The sequence below is a fragment of the Nicotiana tabacum genome, chromosome 11 (genome assembly GCF_000715075.1).
Source record: "Nicotiana tabacum cultivar K326 chromosome 11, ASM71507v2, whole genome shotgun sequence".
NCBI classification, from domain to species: Eukaryota; Viridiplantae; Streptophyta; class Magnoliopsida; order Solanales; family Solanaceae; genus Nicotiana; species Nicotiana tabacum.
The window spans coordinates 126,611,010-126,634,025 of NC_134090.1; the positions used below are offsets into that span (position 1 = coordinate 126,611,010).

The following is a 23,016-nucleotide window of genomic DNA, read 5'->3' on the forward strand; positions in this document are numbered from 1 at the left end:
AAGAAGCAGATTGAAAATAAAGATTTTAATTATTTTAATTATGTATAGTAAGATCGCTTCTGAGGAATTGAGTGAAGCCACAGAAGGAGAGATATTGTTACATCAATGTTAAGTTCCGGAGAGATATGAAGATCACTGGGAGAAGGATAAGGAGAAAGGGGGCTGGAGTTTTTTAGAAAGTGGGTGCAAGTTAAAAGCTTAAAAAAAAAATAGGTATAGGTTAAATGGGGGCGACCAAATAGGGCGCCCCGTGCAATTTTTACTGAATGAGCTTTAGTTGAAGACAAGACAGAGTTCCTCTAGAGAGTTAGCCTCAATTAGGAGAAATTTTCATGTGAATAGAACTCATGGTCTATATCAACAAAGTCATAAAACTAAATTTGTGTAAACCCCCAATCCCCCCCCCCCCTCACCCAAAAAAAAAAAATCAACTTTCCAGAAACTGCAAGAAAATAGCAGGAAAGTCATCAACCTAGCTAGCGCCAAAATTTACGAATAAGCTACATAAAATTGTCAAATAAGCATGGGATCAATTCAAAACATAATAAATTCATCTCCATAAGTTTTGATGATAACAAACTTTCCTTTTAAATTTCAATCAAGTAAAATATTAGTAATTTGTGACTATTGTTAATTTGCAGAATTCAAAAAGGAAATCTGATTGAGCAAAATACTTAAAGATGTTACATATATAGTTGAGCCTGCCTTTACCGAGAAACTCAATGCCTCTATATATAGAGCAATACATCCTTTGGAAACTAGAGCAAATATGTGACAGTTAGCATATTGCTCATGACTACTCAAAGCCTTCATAATTTCTTTGTCAGTTTCTATCACAATGTGAGGAGATAACTTGAAATGAAAGGGGGAATATAATCCCTTACAGAAATGACTGACCAAGATTTTACTGTGGTTGAAACCATGAAAATAGCTTGTGTTCTCCCTAGGCTATTTAACAGTTTAAAATTCTTCCCCTTTATCACTGCATGGATGTGTCTATAATATTCATAAGGCTCATGATACAAAAATCTCAACAAGTTACAGACTGCGAGTTTCCTAAACACAATAACTCTACTAGTAATACTTAACTGGATAGATATTACCTGCAGATCTTAAGAGATCAGATTGTTACAGGGCTGATTTATTAAGCTTAATCTTTTACTAGCAATAATGACCGGATTTGCTATACCATGAATTAATCAAAGTACAACTTAGTGGACAAACACTAGTGCTTCGCCTCAAATATAATGCGGCAGCATATCTACTGATTAAAGTGGAAATTCCGGGCAGCAAATTACTAAATTTGCAATAGAATGTGCCTCCCCCTCCTAGCTGTTACAAACATTATATCGACAATGGATCAGTTAAACAGTTGGAAAGATTAAGACGACCTGTGGATTCTTTCTTCTTCTTCTTCTTCTTCTTCTTGAAGTGTTTAAAAGCTGCTTTCAGCACCTTAGCCCATCCCTAAGCTGCTTTCAGCACCTTAGCCCATCCCTGCAAAGCAATAACATATTGAAGAGTAGCAAGATTTGTGAAATCACAAATTGGCAAAGAGGATACAACAGCAAATTACTCTGCTTAAGTACTAAGACTTTTTTGATGATGCACACCTAATTAGGATGATATTCAGTTCATTTTCTAATGGAATTCAGTCCACTAGATTCATAAAATCAAGAAAACTATCCAAATACACATAGTATAAAACATCTAGATAAGGTGCCAATGAATGTAATATAACACCTACACTCATTATTTCTTTGTAATAATGAGTTCCCACTTATTGTAAAGATATATATTGAAAATTTACCTACGTCTTGTCAAAACATATCCAATCTAAACAGGTAAAAGCAACATAGAGAGTGATCAAAAGACCTCTATAAACCCTTTAAGATGTCTTCTTTTACCCGATTTGAAATGCTATATACCTCAACTAATATATATATAGCTCCACCTAAAAGCTATATTGCGCGGACTCTCCAAAATGCTGCCACACTTGTGTCGGATCCTCCAAAAATACACTACTTTGGAGGATTCGACATGCATCCGGCGACATTTTCGGAGAGTTCGAGCAAGTAGTTACTATCCCATGTCCATGTTGAAGCAGAAAATTGCAACACACAGAAGAAAACACCTAAAGGGGGAATGGCAAGTAAAATCAGCAGCCAAGGAAGGGAGAGCGTGGGTTGGTGTTACCTTTCTTGGAGTAAAATGAGTGTCCATACTTTCATCAGATATGAGCAAGTTGTAGTGACCAGTATTTCCTTTGCTGGAAGATAAAGAAGACAGAAAACAGCCATTGCAAGATAGGATGGCCCAACGAAGACCAGAGAGTTGTCACGATTTCACGGGTTACATCATTTTTATAGTTCCAGTTTTTCTTATACCGTCTTATGCTTGTTCATTATTCAGTTATTAATTATAATAAGTTCGGAGCTAACATTTCAAAGTTAAAACTAATTCAATGGTTTCACACACATACTATGAACTTGGCCATCTTGAAAACACAAAAAGCATACACCTAGATAATGCGCAAATCGCCATATGGTTAAAGATCATACATGTCTATCATAATTTTATAATGTACTTCATCTAGAACATTCAAAATTACATTTCCAATACTGCAATCATCGTGAAAACAACATTAGGTTCCATTTGTGAGATCTTCTCTTCCCCTTACTAGCCATCAAGAATGGTCTTGAGGAGAAGTCTTAAAGAAACAAAGGAAGAACCACCTTCCATCAAGACCTCTCTGCTTTTGTCCCTCATTTCTTTCACTCTTTTCCTCACTGGATTTTCACTATCCATTATGCATCTTATAGCACTCTCTATCTCCTTTGCTCTCACTATTCCTCCATCACTGTTGTTCCCAATCCTGTAATCCATTCTCAGCTCCACTGTCAGCTCAAGATCCTTCACTATCTGAAACGCATTGATCTGCTGCTCACCATATAAAGGCCATGTCACCATAGGAACTCCATGCCATAAACTCTCAAGCGTCGAGTTCCATCCACAATGAGATACAAAACCAGCAGTGGCTTTGTCTTGTGGTGCCCAACCACACACCATTCCCCTGTCTTTAGTACTAATCAAGAATCCTTCTGGCAGTAGCTCATCAAACTTGCCATACTCAGAACCAATGGGCATTTTTATTAACCACAAAAACCTCACCCCGGTTTGTTCATGGGCATTTGCCAACTCTTGTAGCTGTGGAACCTCTAAAGTTCCCATGCTACCAAAGCACAGAAATAACACAGATGATGGTGGCTGATCTTCTAGCCATTTCATGATTTCTTCCTTATTGTCCTCTCTACCCTTTTGACCTGCAAGGTCAAGATGAGGTCCTATTGTGTATACTGGAGGTAGTTCAGGGTCAGATGCTAACGAATTCACAGCATGGGGTTCAAGTTCCGCAAATGTGCTTATGAGAATTCCTTTGGTTTCTTTGAACCTTGCACCATAGTTCATGAATGCTGTGTAACCTTCCTTATTGAATGCAAATGTTGGTAAGACATTTGAAGGTACTAAGTTGGTATAGGCAGTTATATATAAATCAGGATCTGTGAGGTTAAATTCCCTCCCATTTTGGCTATGCCAAACAGAGAGGTAAAGCACAAAACCAAGAAAACCTGCATCAGAAGTGAAGAAAATATAGGGAGGAATCCCAAGTTCATTTGCTACATAAATCATTGAACTGCAAAATATATCGATGACTAGGCCAACGATTTTTGGGCTGAGTCTCTCCATTTGTTGTTGATAATTGCATCTTTGACGAGAGGTTAATAGCTTGATATCAGAAGAGAGAGGAAATTCTCTACAGATTTGGTAAACTCTTCTAAGGGCGGTGGTTCAACTTGAGGAAGAGTGATGAATCTTATTCTATCACCCTTAGAGGAGAAACTATCAACATATTCATCTATGCCTGCATCAAATGGTGGCTGATGCTTGATGATGATCATGGTTACACATAGTTGTTCATCAAGATTGAGCAAGTTCACTGCAAACTTGCATGTGGGAACAAGATGACCTAATCCCGGAGAAGGAACAAACACCAGCTCTGATCTTTTCATACTTGAAGCTAATTACAAGATGAAGACTAATTGAACTAATGGTTTGTTGAGTATATATAGGCTAAGGCTTTAAAGAGCTCATAGGAATTCCATTTGCATTTTTCTTTTCCCATCGACAATATTCTCTTTTTTTGGAGAAAAGGACGCGACAGGAACTGTTTATAGTAACACTTCATAACATGGAAAACATAGTAAGTCCGCTCATAAAACTGACTTATCAAATTACTTAAAAGCCAACTGCTAGTAACGGAACTAGCGGAATTGCATCAACTATTGAGAAGCTTCCACTTCTGATTGATAGGTCAACAGTTCGAGTTACTTAGTGAAGAATCACTACAACTAGGTCTTAGTCTCAAACAACTTGGGCTCGGCTATATGAATCCTTCACGTTACTCCATTTAAAACTCATCTCATACCAATATTATGCAATTGGCTAATATTACGCTGGCTGCCAGCCTAACACAGTTGTTGTTCAACATTTTTAGAGGTGCGGTGGGGTAAAGCAAAAAGAAAGAAGTAAAAGAAGATTTTTAAAAAAAAAACATGTAATTGGTTTGCCTCCATCTTGGATAGGAACAGTTGAGTTTTGGATGAGGTCAGAGAACAGGATGTCCATGTAACCAATTGTATTCCTTCTATTTTATCTTTCTTGATTAAAATGTCAACTTATAATTTAGAATTCCTTTTAGATACTAATTAAAACTTCAGTACAACAGGCATTATTAAATAAAAGAGTGTTTGAGATCCACCGCAGAATAAAAAGTTTACAAGCCTATAATAAACTATTCCAGCACTATTGAAGCACTAGAATAGAATCAAATCTTCATTTTATAACCACTTAGGAATGCAGAGATAACCAGACGTTTCGGGTTTGAACACGAAAATCCTATATCAGATGGTTAAAACAAAAAAGGAATCTACATTTTTATATAAACAGACTAGTCACACAAATATATAAAACAAAAAGAAGAAGAAGTTTGAATAAACGACTATTGCATTATTGAAACAATGGAATAGAATCTTTACATACTAGTCCAACAATTATTAATGAGGTAGAGTTAACGACTAAGTTTTGAATTATTGAAGAAATAATGTAGAATCTCCAGTATATATAAACAGACCAGTCAAACAAACCTGTAAAATCAATTAAATCAACTTTATCGCTAGAAGAGCGGATCAAAGCGTTGAGGAACTATAGGTTCTTTATTGCAGTAGAAAAAATCATACTATTTGACTATGAACGACTTTAATTGGTGGAACGTCTAACAGGAAAAACGAAAAAGGGGATTTTTTTTTGGGGGGGGGGGGGGGGGGGGCAGAAAGAACGGGGGTGAGTGAGCTCTGTTCAAGGGTAATTTTACAAAGGAAACATTTATGTTGGTGGGTGGGTGCTCAAGCACCTATTGCGCAGACATTTTTTTCCATTAAATTCAGATTGGTATAGCTGGAAATTTTTATCGGAAAAGTCTTCACTTTTTACCCATTGAGCCCAAACTATTTATATTTTAATATTCAAGTTTAAATTATTTACTTTTCGGACCTTCCTATAGTATATATTAAACTTTATTATCCTACTTAATTAAGTTTTAACTTAATTACATGGGCATATACAATTTATCAATTATATACAAATTAATTTTAAATGAATATCATTTTATATTTGGATTGAACAGGGAATCCCCCTCCCTCCACTCTCTCTTTCTCTCTCTTCGTCTCTCTCTTTTTTCTTCTTTCCCCAATTTTCTTCCTTCATTTTTCTCTGCTTCTCATCCTTTTTTTCCCCTGACAACTCATCAATGAATTTCAATTGTTATAATATAGAGTTTTAACATAGCAATTTCCTTTCATATTGCACAATCGGTGTTTAAATTGAAATTGTCAATCAATAAATTTTGAAGGTATTTGATTCTTTTCCATTGTCAATCATTAAAAAGTCCTGAAGAAGCTTTGAACTCGAATTTGGGTTTTCAAAAACTATTGTTTGTTTGGATTGGTCGTTGTTGCAAAGAATTGAAAATATCATTTGGAGTTTATATCTCAATTTTGAGGGTGTTTGGTGAAGATTAGACTTGATTTTGGCTGAATTTCAGATTGAAACTCGAATAAGAAGAAGAAGACATTACATACAATATACTTACGAAATTGTACTAAAGTTGTACTATAGTTGTTGGTAAATTATATTTAAATTGTATTATGTTGTAGTTACATATTTTTTATTTGAATATTATATAAAAATTGAAAAATAGTTGAATAATGTATGAAATTCGTATATAAGTTATAAATACTATCTTTTTACATGAAGTTGTTGATATGTATCAAAATTATATTAAGAAATGAATTTTTGATTGAAATATCCGAGAAGAGGAAGAACACACCACATACAAAATATATACAAATCATATGCAAAATACATACAAAAGACATATTATATAAATTTGTATGAAAATTATATTTAAGTTGTATAATGTTATAGTTGTATTTAACCGGGTAAAAATAATATATGAAAGTTGTAGATAAGTTATAAAAAAGTTGTATACTATATAATTAGTCGTATAAAATCTATTTTTAGTTTATATATTGTTATAGAATGTATTAAATTTGTATCAAAATTAAATATTTCAACGTACAACTTGTCTGGTTTAGGTTCCAAATAAAGCCATCGGTAGTTCACTGAAAACTCCTTGTATAGTTTTGAAGGCATATATACCCTCCAAATACAAATACATAGACGATAATCACAATAATTACTGTGGGTGAAAATTATTATGAACATGAGTTATAATCATACCCTTGCATTAAATCATGGGAATAGTTTAGGATCCAAGAATATTTTTGAGCATTTAAAACAAATTCTTTCGACTTTTCTTCTGTTTCAGAAAAGCCAAACTTTATTTGTGATTCGTTCCTTTCATTATGGTCCATATATAGAGGAAGTGAACGTAGTGCCTTAACTATATAGAGGAAGTGATTCTTAAATAATACTCTTCTCCTTTTCATTTTACATAAATACTATAAATAAGGCACTACGGGAAAGTGAAGAGGAGAAAAAAGGAAAATGATATAACTGAATCCCCTAATTTAAGGCACTAATAATGGATTATATATAGAGAGAGGCGGCGGAGAATAGAGAAAGATGAGAGGAGAGAAAAAAGAAAAAAGGTGTAACTAAATCCCCTAATTTAAGACACTAATAATGGATTGTATATAATTTGTAAGTAATCATTGTTTAAGGAGGGTAATATACAAAATTAGGATAATTTTGGTAATAAGTTTCAAATATTGTATAGGAAGGAAAAACATTCCTTACTTTTCCTACCTATGAAGCCCAGACTATTTACCCGGCCTACCCATTAGCTATTTGCCTTCGCATTTGAAGTACAGAATGTTAAAACATCCAACTTCATTTTTGCAAGGTTACTTAGTAGCTATTACAATCTGATAACTAAATAATTTGGTCCTTTTTTAAAGTAGCACATACGATTAATTAACATATTAAGTTTACCAAATCTGATTTTTGTGTGTGTATGAAGACCCACCATTGTTGAGCTTGAAAATCTTGAATTTGAAATTTTCTTTTGAAGATTTATTGTTCGATTCAATGTGGGTGCTATAAAATATTACTTATGGTACTTTCGAGTAAGCTTCCTGGATATGATGTTTTTTGTGTATTTGAATATCGACCATTGTTGGTCTTGAAGCTCTTGAATTTAAAACTTTTTTATTTTGAAGATTTCTTGTTTGATTCAAAGTGGATGTTATTAAATATTGCTTATAGTACCTTCTGGAAGTTCATACTAAAATTTGATCGCAGTTGGAGCTGACCTCAATTCGAGCTCTAAATCCCAAATTTACAAAAATTCCTAATTCTATCCAAATTCCTAGTTTCTACCATGAAAATCCTAGATTTGATGTTGAAATCTTATGAAATGCAATGGGTAATTAAAAGAAAGTAGATTAAAGTCACTTACCAATGAATTTAGGAAGAAAAGCTCTTGGAAAAATTGCCTCTAAGGTATTTAGGGTTGAGAGTTTGAAAGAAATGAGCTAATTTCTGTTCCTCCCCCTTCTTTTAACCATCTGCAGTTATCACAATTGCGACACAAAGTTCGCAATTGCGATCAATCCTTCGCAAAGGCAAAAGACCACTGAGCCTGTTGACATCGTAAATGAGACGAATTTCTTCGCAAATGCAAACCAAGGTTGCCGCAAATGCTAACAATCGACTCGCAAATGCGAGTCTGCCATAGTATGCCATTAGTCGCAAATGTGACACAAAGTTCGCAAATACGAACCTGCCCCCCTTCGCATCTACGGACTTCACTTCGCAAAAGCGAAGTTGACCCAACCCCACCATTTTCGCATATGCGAGCCTGAACTCGTGGTTGCTGCAAACCTGATGCACCAACACTCTTTTAAGTTCAAAAATCACTTTGTGGCTTATCCGAAACTTACCCGAGCCCTCAGGGTTCCAAACCAAATATGCACACAAGTCCAAATATATCATACGAATTTACTCACACGATCAAAATACCAAAATTACACCTAGAACTACGAATTAGACACCAAAACGAATGAAATTTTCAAAGAAATTTAAGAACATGCAATTTCTCAACCGGACGTCCGAATCACGTTAAATCAACTCTATTTTGCACCAAAATTTGCTGACAAGTCATAAATACTGAAATGAACATATACCAAGTTTCGAAACTGAAATCCAAACCCGGTAGCAACAAAGTCAAACTACGGTCAAACTTAGAATTTCTTTAAACCTTTAAACTTCTAGTTTTAAAAAAATTACGATAATTCAAGCTAGGGATTCTGAATTCGATTCCGGACATACGCCCAAGTTCTAAATCACAATACGGACCTACCGCGACCATCAAAACACTGATCCGGGTCCATTTACTCAAAACGTTGACCGAAGTTAACTCAAATGAGTTTTAAAGTACGATTTCACATTTTTATCAATTTTTTTCACATAAAAACCTTTTGAAAAAAGACATGGACTGCTCACGCAAATCGAGGACAAATAAACACAGCTATTCAAGGTTTTGAAACACAGAATTGAGGGTTAAAACTATAAATGACCTATCGGGTCATCACATTTTCCACCTGTAAAACAAACGTTCATCCTCGAACAAACATAGAAAAGTACCTGGACTGGTGAAAAGGTGTGGATATCTACTCCGTATGTCCGACTCGGACTCATACGTGGATGCCTCGATCGGCTATCCTCTCTACTGTACTCAAACTGAAGGATAACTCTTAGACCTCAACTTCCGGACCTGTCGGGCTGGGATAGCCATCGGCTCCTTCTCTTAAGTCAAATCTTTGTCCAATTGGACTCAGCTGAAATCTAACACATGGGACGGATCATCGTGATACTTCTGGAGCATGGACACATGGAACACCGGATGGACTGCTGATAAACTAGGTGGCAATGCGAGCTTGTAGGCCACCTCACCCACTATCTCAAGAATCTCAAAGGGTCCAATATACTTAGGGCTCAACTTGCCTTTTTTTTTCTGAACCTTATCACACCCTTCATGGGTGAAACCCAGAGTAGTACCCTCTCTCCAACCATGAATGCAACATCACGAACTCTACGATCAGAATAACTCTTCTACCTAGACTGAGCTCTACGAAGGCGATCCTGAATAATCTTGACCTTATCCAAGGCATCCTATACCAAATTTGTACCCAACAACCGAGCCTCCCCCGGGTCGAAGCATCCAACTGGAGAACGACAACGCCTCCTATATAATGCCTTATAGGGAGCCATCTGAATTCTCAACTGGTAGCTATTATTGTAGGAAAACTCCACAAGTAGTAAGAACTGATACCAAGAACCCTCGAAATCCATAACGCAAGCGCGAAACATATCCTCCAATATCTGAATAGTGCGCTCGGCTGTCCATCCATCTAGGGATGAAATGTTGTGCTCAACTCAGCCTGCGTGCCCAACTCACGTTGTACTGCCCTCCAGAAGTGCAAGGTGAACTGCGTACCTCGATCAGAAATAATAGACACGGCACACCGTGGAGATGGATGATCTTGCAGATGTAGTTCTCAGCTAACCGCTCTGAGGAATATGTAACAGCCGCTAGAATGAAATGTGACGACTTGGTCAACTTGTCCGCAATGACCCACACTGCGTCAAACTTCTTCTGAGTCTGTGGGAGTCTAACAACAAAAACCATAGTGATATGCTGCCACTTCCACTTAGGAATCTCTAGCTTCTGAAGCAAACCACCAGGCCTCTGATGCTCATACTTTACTTGCTGATAATTTAGACACCGAGCAATATATGAAACTATATCATTCTTCATCCTTCTCCACCAATATGCTGGTGCAAGTCCTGATACATCTTGACGTCGCATGGATGAATAGAATACCAGAAATTATGGTCCTCCTCAAGAATCAACTCACGAATCCCAACCACATTGGGCATTGAAACACGACCCTACATCGTCAAAACCCTATCATCTCTAATAGTAACCTGCTTGGCACCACCATGCCACACTGTGTCCTTAAGGATAGGAAAATGAGTATCATCATACTGATGCTCTCTCATGTGCTCATACATGGAAGATCGAGCGACTGTGCAAGCTAGAACACGACTGGGCTCTGAAATATCTAACCTCACGAACTGATTAGCCAAATCCTGAACATCTGATGCAAGCGGTCTCTCACCAACTAGAATGTACGCAAGGCTGCCCATGCTCACTGCCATTCTACTCAAGGCATCAGCCACCATATTGGCCTTCCCGAGATGATACAAAATAGTGATATCATAGTCTTTAAACAGCTCCAACCACCTCCTCAACATCAAATTGATATCCTTTTGTTTGAATAAATACTATAGACTCTAATGATCCATGAATACCTAGAACGACACGCGGTAAAGATAGTGCCTCCAAATATTTAGCGCATGAACAATAACTGCCAACTCTAAGTCATGAACAGTCTTCATTTATTGTTTTTTCCTCTCCTCCTTTATTGAAAGTTGTTTGTAAGAGAGTTGAGTGTTGGGAAACACTTGTGTGATCCCCTTTCTTTGGAGTGATCTTGTGAGGTTATTCTCTCGGGGGTATTTGGAATAAATTAGAGTATTTACTCTAATTTGGTTGCAAATGGGTATTTAAGAAAAATGATGGCATTACAGGGGTTGAAGATGCGAGGTATAAGGTACGATTAGTTGTAAAGGGCTATAGTCAGGTACAAAGAGTTGATTTTAATGATATTTTCTCACATGTTGTTAAACATAGCTCTATCCATATCTTGCTTGCCTTAGTTGCCATGTATGATTTGAAATTAGAATAGCTTGATGTTAAGACAACTTTCTTACATGGCGAACTTGAGGAACAAATATACATGTATCAACCCAAATGATTTGAAATTGAAGGAAAAGAAGATCATGTTTGCTTGTTGAAGAAATCCTTATACGGATTAAAGCAGTCTCCAACACAATGGTACAAAAGGTTTGATTTCTTTATGTTGGGTCATGGTTATTCGAGGAGCATGTATGATAGTTGTGTTTACTTTCGGAAGTTAAATGGTGGTTCATTTGTGTACCTATTATTATATATTGATGACATGCTCATTGCTGCTAAGGATTTGACAGAAATTCACAATTTGAAAAGTCAGCTTAAAAGTGAATTTGACATGAAAGATTTGAGAGCAGCGAAGAAAATCCTTGGCATGGAGATCAAAAGAGACCGAGGAGCCAACAGGCTATTCCTGACCTAGAAGAAGTAATTGGAGAAAGTTTTGAAGAGGTTTGGTATGAAAGATGCTAAACCAGTTAGTACCCCTCTTGCTGCTCATTTTAAGTTATCAACTACTCAGTCACCGCAGTCACAGAAAGAAGAGAGGTATATGGAACATGTACCTTATTCTAGTGCAGTCGACATTATTATGCATGCAGTGGTGTGCAGACATCCAGATATTTCCCAGGTAGTAAGTGTAGTGAGCCGATATATGGCTTGCCCTGGTAAAACACATTGGCAGACTGAGAAATGGATTCTCAAATACTTGCAAGGTACTTCAAATACATAGAACTTGGGAGAAATGCTAACTCTTTGGTTGGTTTAGTAGACTCAGATTATGCAGGTGATCTTAACAAAAAGAGATCACTAACAAGCTATGTATTTTGCATTGGTGGTTTTTCTTTCAACTGGAAAGCTACATTATAACATATTGTAGCTTTATCTACTATTGAAGCAGAATATATGACAGTGATCGAGGCTATCAATGAAGGGTCTATTTTGCTAAACTCAGTTTACACCAAGGTGGTATTACTATTTTTTGTGATAGTCAAAATGCCATTCACTTGACTAAAGACCAAATGTATCATGAGAGGATGAAGCATATTGACATCAAGTATCATTTTATTCGGGAAACCATTGCTGATGGAAAAGTCTCTATTCAGAAGATCAACACTGAGAGACAATCCTGCGGACATGTTCACAAAGCCTCTTCCAGTTGGCAAGTTATGAAGAATAATTTAGGCCATATGGGCTTTTGCGGAGAGGGTGGATCAAATTTACTATAGCAGCCAAAATTAGGCCAAGGTGAAGATTTGTAATATGACCAATATTTTGGCTAGTGGAGTCCATCTCACATAAGCATAAACCTATTTACAAAGTAGACTTTGTTGACAATATTCTTTGGGATCTAAAAATATTGCATTGTGTGGTGGATATAATTTGCACAAGTTATATCTTTTCTTTTACAGCTTGGAGGCCAAGGCTTTTTTGCCTATAAAAGGAAAGGCCATTAGTTCATTTTACATATACCAACAAGACTTGAGTCTTTATTTCTTGTTTCTTCCTCTTCTCTTTTATTGAGAGTTTTTTGTAAGAGAGTTGAGTGAGTGTTGGGAAACACTTATGTGAGCCCCTTTCTTTGGAGTGATCTTGTGAGGTTATTCTCTTGGGGATATTTGGGATAAATTAGAGTATTTACTCTAATTTTGTACGCTCGTTTGTACTCTTATTGCTATAGTAAAATTGCTCTTCTCCGCTAGTAGACGTAGGTCACACTGATCGAACCAAGATAAGTTGGTGTCTTCTTTATATACTTTAATTGCCGTTGTTATCAACTTACATTGTCTTTGTTATTTTCATTATAACGTTGTTTGGCTAAATTTTGCATTACCCGAGTTTCCGATCCTAACATAGACTATTATTTACGAGATGTCATATTCGATTTTCTTTTTATCATGTATTTGGGAGTAGTCATGGCATCTTGAATGTTTGACATAAAAGAAAATAAGTTATTTAATCATATAAGGTTAAGTGATTAAATAGTAATGATATTTATAAAGTCCAATTATATCATTAAGGTAGTAAACAGACCCATATGGAGGTCATTATTGTGATGAGATTAATTAAAATAAAATAGTAAACCTTCTAGTTTGAAAATTATCTTATGAAAACATGTACAAATTGTTTTTCGAGTTTTATTTTGATTTTCTAATTTTATAAAATTAAGTAGATTCTGTGTAAGGATTGCAACCTCTGCTAATAGGAATGTCTAGATTTTACTTAGAACTAGTATTTACGCGATTCTCTTTGATAGTTTTTATATCTTTGTTTTACAATTTTCACATCTTTACCCACTGCTATTTTTAATGAGAATGTTTGAATTCCTACCTCTGACAATAATGTTGAATGGAAGGAGAAAGTCATTCTTTCTTTAGGGAACTCCATGTGAAAAAACCAACTACTCCAGTGGAATGAAGTATGTCAGAGATTCAGGCTTATTTTGAGCGATGGTAGAGATCCACTTGCTTAAGTTTAATGAAGCCCACATAAGCCAAAAGCATCGACGGTCGATAAGGTCAAAGCTGACATGCATATAATTGATTATCAATTCGTAAGCTCTAATTAATAAGCCGTTGGCCAACACCCTCATTAAGAGCTCTCAAGTATGACTTTCGACATAAGTCATACGCTACTTGAGCACTTTATAAAGATTAAAGATATTGTTGCTAAAATTATGTCTCTTAGAAGTTTATATAACACATTCATATAAACCTCAAGGGACTTGAGTTTAACAACAATAACTCTCATCTCCATAATGAGCTCACACACCGTATGACTTTTGCTCAAAGTCATGTTTGAGAGCATCTTCATAAGGGTGCTAGACAACTCATTATCAGAGCTTACAAATTAACCATCAATAACCTGCATGTAAGCTTTGATCTTATTGCAAGTAGGAATAGAATCCCTATGCTTTGAATTATATGGACTTTATGAACATTAAACTTAAGCAATAATCTTAGCTTCTGGCGTACTTGATTCTGTGGGAGTAGGTGGTTCTTTCTCACGAAGTTCCAGGTCTATATTTGGGAAATATCTGTTGCTCAATACTAAATACACAAGAACATTCTCTCTACTCTCTAACATATTCTCTTGATCTCATTACTTCATTTATTGCTTATATTTATTTTATTCTATTGTCTATCATTGATCATAAAAAGCCATCTCCATAGCTCTCATAAAGTATTAGTCCTCCCTCGATTGCCCTAAGTCGGCCTCTAGACTCGACCTCGAGGCCTCGTATACAGTAGTTCGAGGCCCCGATCTCTAGCCGTCCGGTTTGACTATTACCTTGTTTTAAGCTATAATCTTGCCTTCTAATCTTTTACTTAGTATCCACTGCTTAAACAACTAGCATAAAAATAGATCACGTATTTTTAGATCCTCATAATCAAATTTAATTATTATTTCCATTTTCACGGTAAACAGTTTGGCGCCCACCGTAAGGCTAAAAATAATAGTGATTATTTTCTTGCTGGTTTTGCTACATAACGTAAGTTATCTTTCACGTTTTTGCTTGTCCAAGATCTTCAATTTCAGGTCAAAATGTCTAACTCAGTAAATGAAGGTGAAAATAACAATCTTGAGAACCATTGAGAGAATGGTGTGGATGTTCCAAGTGTTGGTATACCACCACGAAACCCTGAGAATGCACCAGAAACAATTTCTGTGGACGCGATCTCACACGATGCCCAACACGTCGATATAAGCTCCCACACCAACAAGAGCGTACACCAAGCAAAGCAACAAGAAGTCGAAAGAACCCCGACTAGGGAAGAACGAGAGGTTAGCCTTCACGTTATTTTTGAAATGTTACAGGCACAACAACTGGCGATTGCTCAGCTGCAAAGTCACCAGAAGACTCCCAGCACGGCAGCACCAGGGATGACCCCCCATCCGAGCAGATACCAGAGAGATCAAGCAACAACGGGTCGGCAACCGACCCCACCATTGTAAAGATGCTCGAGGACCTCACAAAGAGGATCAAGTCGGGCAAGAAGAAGATAGAAGCCAACGATAAGAAGGTAAAGACCTACAACTCTAGGGTCGACCAAATCTCGGACGCACCCTCGGTGTTGAAGGGTGTAGATTCGAAGAAGTTTGTACAAAAGGCATTCTCATATGAAGCTGCTCCAAAACCCATTCCAACGAAGTTCAGAATGCCTGACCTTCCAAACTATAACAGAACCTCGGACCCCAATGAGCACATCACTGCTTACACCTGTGCGGTGAAAGGCAACGACTGAGGGACGATGAGATCGAATCCGTCATGCTAAAAAATTCAGGGAAATACTCTCGAAAGGGGTCATGATGTGGTATCAAAACCTAGCTCCTAAGTCTATAGATTCATTTGCCATGCTGGAAGATTCTTTCACAAAGGAACATGTCGGGGCCATCAAGGTGGCCACAAGGAAATCTGACATCTTCAAAATCAAGCAAAGGGAGAACGAGATGCTGCGAGAGTTCGCATCTCGCTTTCAAATGGAACGAATGGAACTACCACCGGTCTCCGACGACTGGGCGGTGCATGCCTTCACTCAAGGATTGAACGAGCAAAGCTCGGTAGCTTCGAAGCAACTGAAGTAGAACCTAGTCAAGTATCCCTCCGTGACCTAGTCGGACATCCACAACTGATACCGGTCAAAGATCAGGGTCGAAGACGACCAACTAGGAGCTCCATCGGGCTCAGTATATCCTAGCAGGCTTCTGGGAAAAGAGGCAAAGCCAAACAAGAAAAGATACCCACCATACACTGAAGATAGAAGAAACGCCCCGAGGGCAACATACCCCGCAATGATCGAAGGATGGACCGAGGCCAGAATCCTCGGGGACTTGTCAGCAGAGCTGGGTTCGATAGGTACACAGGGCTGACGGAGGCACCTCACTTGTCGAAATACAACTTCAACATCGACGTATCAGACATCATGCTCGCCATTAGTAAAATATGAGACACCAGGTGCCCAAGGCCTGTACAATCAGACCCTTCACAAAGGAACCATAATTTAGTATGTGAATTTAACAACATGCACGGGCACATGACCGAAGATTGTTGACAACTCCGGGAAGAAGTGGCCCGATACTCAACAAAGGTCACCTCGGGGAATTCCTCAACGACCGAGCCAAAAATCAGTTTCGCGAAAAAGAGGCGACCAAAAAAGTGAAGCAGATGAGCCACAACATGTCATCCATATGATCTTTTGAGGTGTCGGCGTCTTACAAGAATCCACGACCAGGAGAATAAAAACATCCCTCGATAGGGAAAAGCGAACTTGGGGCTCTATCTCGGCCCCATAATGGCACACTGGTAACTTCTTTTCTTGTGAACACATTTCAAATTAAACATGTATTTGTGGATCCAAGTAGCTCGGCCAATATTATCAGATCGAAGTTAACAGAGCAGCTCAGACTGCTTGACCAAATTATGCTTGCCTTTTGAAGTCCTCAACGAACTCAACACGGTGAAAAAGCAATGAAAGGGGAAACCGCCATACCAGTCAATGTGGCCGGCACGACCCAAAACACCAATATCTCCACCGTCAAAGGGGCTGAAGGATAAACAAACAGTGAAATAGCAACCACAAGGCATATTTTCAGCTGTATCCGAATGAACAAACAAAGGGCCGTATCGCGTCCTTCGAGCAAATACTAAAGGCCTACCGAGCTCAAAGCGCCATCGTCACTAAGGTATAACCATCTCCCTTTTAATTTACACCTCATACTAACCTTTATGCAGGTATCCTACTGAGATAGTCAAAGCACTAATACAGCTCGAAGACCTTAAGGTTTTAAAGCGCACGTTGCACTTTTTTCCTTCGACCTAGTTTTTATCCCGAAAAGGGTTTTATCGGCAAGGTTTTTAACGAGGAAATATCCATATGCTACCCAAGAAAGACTTAACAAGTATTCAAGGATTCTTTTGCAATCAACCTCGAATACTGGGGGGCATCCCCCGGAAGGTCACCTACTCGGAGAAGCCAAGATACGCCAGATGGGGTCTGTCGCACCCCCTTTTTCTCGCGAAATCGGGTTTATGATATTTGGAGAGATAACTCGTTCCTTTTGGGAACTGGGTTTGCATTTGAAGAGTCGACACCTAATGATTAAGGTGCATTAGGACACCAATAGAGATTCAACTCTAAGTTTGTTTGAATAACCAGAGATTTGGTAAGGGCTTGAAATTATCCCAAGGGGAAGATGTTAGGCACCCCTCAAGATCCACTAGTGTGGTTTCCGGCCAGACAGTTATTGTGAATTTAGCGAATAGACAGGTATGGGCTCAAATATTAGGGGATTTAAACACATAAAAGAAAGAACATTTGAAAGAAGCGTTTTAAAAAAGGAACAATTTGCAAATAAAGGAAATAGGTCCTAGGTTCATATTTAATATGGATCACCCCACACAATGTCCGGTAATCACTCCTTAATGAGGGGCTACACATGACATAATTGCGTGGTCATCATATCCATATCTACTCTTCCCACCCCGTTAAGGTATTAAAGAGACGGATTAACCTCAATTACTTATTGCATGCTATTACCCGTACCATTCCTATCAATCCCGAAGGCACTTAAGACTACTAATCCTAAAAGGGAGGGATATTAGGCTGACTTGAGGTTTCAAAGGTAAAAATCTAAAATGGCATACAAAACATATAGAAGACTGCACGTTAAAGGGGAAGCACATAACACATAAGGCTCAAGTATACCTCCTCAAACAAAAGCACATAACTAGCATGACTTGCACATACTTTTTTGGGTCTGATTAAAGAACATAAAGACGAAGGAAGTTAATTATTGAGGCAGATTAGTTTATTACATAACTCAAAAAAGAAGTCTGAATCAGGCCTGTCTGTTGGTTGTAGCGATTAACAGAAGTAGATACAGTTTACAGTTATTATTCGAAGGCTTGCCTAAGTGTTTAGACGGGGTCCTATAGACATGATATCTACCGAGTTCAGAAGGTGATGAGACAGTAATAACGAAGTGTTTGAGATCCTATAGGAATTCTTGCTAAACCTTGTTAAGTAAGGGAATTAGATTATTAAAAGAGATGCAGAATGTATAAAAATTAAATTAGTCTGATTACAGATTCTAAAGGTGATAATATCTACTATTACAGATTTTAATCTTATGAACATGATATCTAACATCGAATGTGAATGAAGCGAATCAGAATTATTTAAGAATAACCATAGGCATGATTTCTATGCGTTACTGATTTTAGATCCTTATAGACATGATACCTAACATTGCATGTGAGTAGAAACGAACAGGATTTTACTTATGAACCCCTATAGTCATGATTTCTATATGTTACTGATTTTAACGCGTTACTGGATTATAACCACTTAGGCCCTAAAACATGGTATCTAAACAGTGACAAATGCGCAGGATTTTAGATGATCCCTATAGGCAGGTTATCAAGATGTGGAGTTGAACAAGAAGTTCTATAGACATGGTTTCTAAATGCAGTTTGAATATGCAGAAATTTAAAATAGTCCTATAGGCATGGTTTCTACCCTTGACATACATAAAATACCCAACCCTTTTCACTAGCTAGCCCCAAATATTTATTACAACTTATTACAAATAAAGAATACTAAATACTAAATACATCAGGAAAATACAAAGAAAAGAATTACAACCAGAGGAAGCCTGATTCTTGACTTCCTATCTGAGTTATGAGATAAACTAACTCAAAGACCCTGATCCAAAGCCTTTCTCGGACTTGAGTGTGTCAGAGTTCCCTAAGGGCCTCAATAGGACCCCGGGCAGTGCTCACACCAAAGTTTCATGACCAGAATAGGGACAAGTGCAGTATGGAAACGCCAGCCCTCATGTGCCCAAGTTCAGAGGGAGCTCATGGGTCCCAAGGCAAGGCTCACATGAGGGGGGAAAAACTTAAGTATAAGAGGAGAGTGCAAGTGCAGAAACAAAGCTTTGAGAACTAAGAAAGTAAAGAAGAGGGAAAGAGGTGCTGGGAAACGGCCATTAACACTTCAAACAAGTTGATAATTTTACATCAAAGGGGGCAGGGGTTTGGGAATCCATTTCAAGGAGCCAATATACTTAGGCATAAGTTAATTCTGGGCATGCACAACAATAGGGAGTGCTATCATGCTTGTAAAATCAACCAGCACACACAACATATAAAGGTAACATGGACGTTATGATCCTAGGAGGACCAAGTTTGAGTCATGTTCAGCAATATTCGATGCTGTCATGCCCCAAACAAACCAAAAGTATCAAACATATTGGTGTAGGGATTTAGGATTCATAATACATTGATTCAGAACAGGAGAAAAGAAATTACAACATGCTAAATAAGGTACTGAATTAGATACAAGCAATAGGCAGACAAGAATGCAAGAATATTAAGTGAGCATGTTGTTGTTGATGCTAAAAACTTAACTAGAACATACCAGTCCAAGAAGCAAAAATGCAGTAAAGAAAGGTAGCAGGACTTCGAGATATAGCTTTAGCTTTCAGCCAGCTAAACAGACCACAGTACAAGTAGTAAAGCAAGAGAGAGTGTTTTTAGTGTAAGTGTGAGTTCAGAACTAAAAGTGTCCCTCTTGTGTTCGTGTGTTAGAAAGAAGAGAAGGTGCAGGGTACTTATAGCTTTTGAAAACATGTGAGAAGTAAGGTAATAAGTGAAGTTTCAATACAAATATAGAAATAATCACAATCAGAGTCAATTAACCAAGTGGATCCCCTTTAATTAAGAGATCACTTGTTTAACGGGCAGTGACAAGCTCAAAATAAGGAAAGAAAAATTAGTTTATAAGCAGAATGATTGTTGCCATAAAAGGAGTAGTAAAACCATCGAGTAAGTAATCCAGTCTAAGTACAGAAATATACTTATTTTGGAAAAGGGTTCAGCAAAGTAAAATAAGGAAAGGAATCAATTAACCTTGACAGGCGAGTGAAATTAGAATTCATAAAAGAAAGGTTTTGAAATCAGTCACAAAATTGAAGATCAATCAAAGAAGGAACCTCAGCATATAAATAGAGTACACAAAACACTAGACATGCGAGGCCAAACCTATTGGCAAAAGAAACATCATGCAATAGTAGCACAAAGTTCAGTAGATAGCAAACATTCGAAGCATGCTAGTCAAATAGGTCAAGTCAAGTTGAATCAATAGGGAAGAAAAAAAAGAGTATCAGAAGCATGCAAAGGTCTCACAGTAACAGATGAGAAACCATTTGAAAAGTTAGGGTTTCAAGCATAGTCGAGTTTTAAAGATAGTAGAAACCCAGAGTCAGAGGAATCACATGAAGGAAAGAGATTCTGAAACAAGGAACTTCAAATCGAGTCAACTATTTAAACGAACAATTTCAGACCCAAAGACATAGGGTTTTTCAACAATAGTAGAGCTTAAAAGATGATAAACAAACAAATCAAACAAAACTTAACTAAACAAACACGTACCTGACAAACAACTTTTAGAACTTGACTGAGAGCCAAAAGAAATTAGGGTTTTCAACAACAACGAGTTCGAAAGAAGGTAAACAGACGAGTCAAGCAAGAATTTAAACAAACAAGCACACATCTTAAACGTATTAAAAGTTAGAGAAGAGATTTTGAAATAATTTAACAGGAAAAACCCTAATCGGAAAAGACAGAGAGTCGTTTTTTTGAAAGCAAAATTGAAGAAACTTCGAGAAGATGCCTAAAAGTTCAAAGCAAGCATAGATATAAAGTAGATTTGAAAGAAATCGAAAGGTCTTAGAAATTAAGGTTTCAGAAGAACCCAAAAGCAACGAGAAAGGCCTTGAAAGTTACCGATCTAACCAGGAGAGTCAAAGGTCTGACGCGAACGGCCATGGTTGGCCGGAGAAAGGGTCAATGATTACCGGAGAAAGGCCATGAACTAAAATCGAACAAAGACTGGACCAGAGTTCTTCATAGTCTGGCCTTGAAACCATAAGAACAAACACGTAGAAGCCATGGAAGGCTGGTACAGGTCTCCGATGACCTCGGAAGGCCATGGATTAGGGTGGCGGCAGCTAGAGTTTGAGGGTGTTGTAGAGAGGATTTGGGAGAGGAAGGATTTCAGAGGCAGCGTATGGTAACAAATGAAATGGGTTAAGGGGGTCTTTTGGGTTTAATTAGGAAAGGGCAACCGGTGGCCGTTGATCTAAATGATCAACGACTGAGATTTAAGGGGTTAGATGGGGATCCGAGTATGGGTCAGCTTTAATTGGGTCAGGGTCAGGTATGAGTGGGAATTGGGCCGGGGTAATTGGGTTTGAATTGGGGTAGAATTTGGGCTACAATTGAAATGAAATCTGGCTTGAATTTAAATAGTCATTTTTTCTTTATTTTATAAAAAATAGTAAATTAAATTCTAGAAATAAATAAAAAGTGCTAATATTATTCATGGCATATAATTATCAATTTAAAAATACTGGACTTAAATTTTATAAATATAAACGCAATTAAATCTTAAAAGGGGCTAATGTTGCAATTATATGCAATTTAGCTTTAAAAACACTATATGAATTTGTAAAAATATACAAAAATTGTCTTAGACATATTTTAGTATAAATATGAGAATCATATAAATGAATCACTAAAAATGATAATTTTGGGAATTATTACTGAGTTTTTTATGAATAAAATAGGGGAATAATTGGTTTCAAAATCTTTACAAATTAAGGAAAAATAATAAAAACATCTGGACATACTTTTATATACATACATATGTTATTTTGAAAGTATTTTGTGTATTGAAAAATATATAGGAAAAAATTGGGTATCAACAGTTGCCCCTCTTTACCCGGGTAGGATGAAAGAGTTGTCGGGTAAAGATATGATGGCCAATTTTGACCGAGCGGAATGGTTCGAAGAGGTTTAGGCCGCACCCTAGCTTCTGAGCTACCTACATATCCCTAGTTTTACAGGAATCAGGCCATATATAGTTCAGGATTCGTTGGTGGAGTAAGTCGATGGAGACTCTTCAAGAACGAACGCAATACCCAAGATGGGGTGGTTAAGGTTTGACATAGCTGCGGGAACTGGAGCGGTATAGCTCCTGCCGAGACGGCCGTTGCTTTCCGGTGTACTTGCAATTAGAAATAATACATGCGTGTACTGTGCATGAATTTAAACATGATGCAAGTTCCCGTCGGACCATGAATGTTATCTTTGGACAGTTAGGATGACGTCTTTTAGATCATGATGTCCTGGGCCATGAAACATGCAATAAAGGATTCACAGTCCATGAAATGATGCTCTCTGGCTGTGAGGATAATGCCTCCGAACCATGATGCCTTTGAATTATGATATGCAAAAGATTAAAAGGGGGGTCCTCAAGCCATGACATGGTGTTCTAGGCTATAAAAATGGTGCCTCGGAACGATGATGCTTTTGGATAATTTGGTGATCTTTCAGCCCATGAGAAGTAGTAGGTGGCGATCTTTCAGCCCATGAAATGCAGTATTTGGCGATCTTTCAGCCATGCAATGTAGTAGTTGGCAATCTTCCAGCCATGCAAATGTAGATAAAATGGCGATCTTTCAGCCATGCAAATGTAGATAAGGTGGTGATCTTCCAACCATGAAAATGTAGGGGTGGCGATCTTTCAGCCATGAAAATGTAGGGGTGACGATCT

The 23,016-nt window shown here is 37.5% G+C and overlaps 1 pseudogene; it reads right to left on the reverse strand.

The window, feature by feature from the left end:
- Positions 1-857: 857 nt before the first annotated feature.
- Positions 858-5,198, reverse strand: LOC142166365 (putative UDP-glucose flavonoid 3-O-glucosyltransferase 3; annotated as a pseudogene).
- Between the last annotated feature and the right edge of the window lie 17,818 nt (positions 5,199-23,016).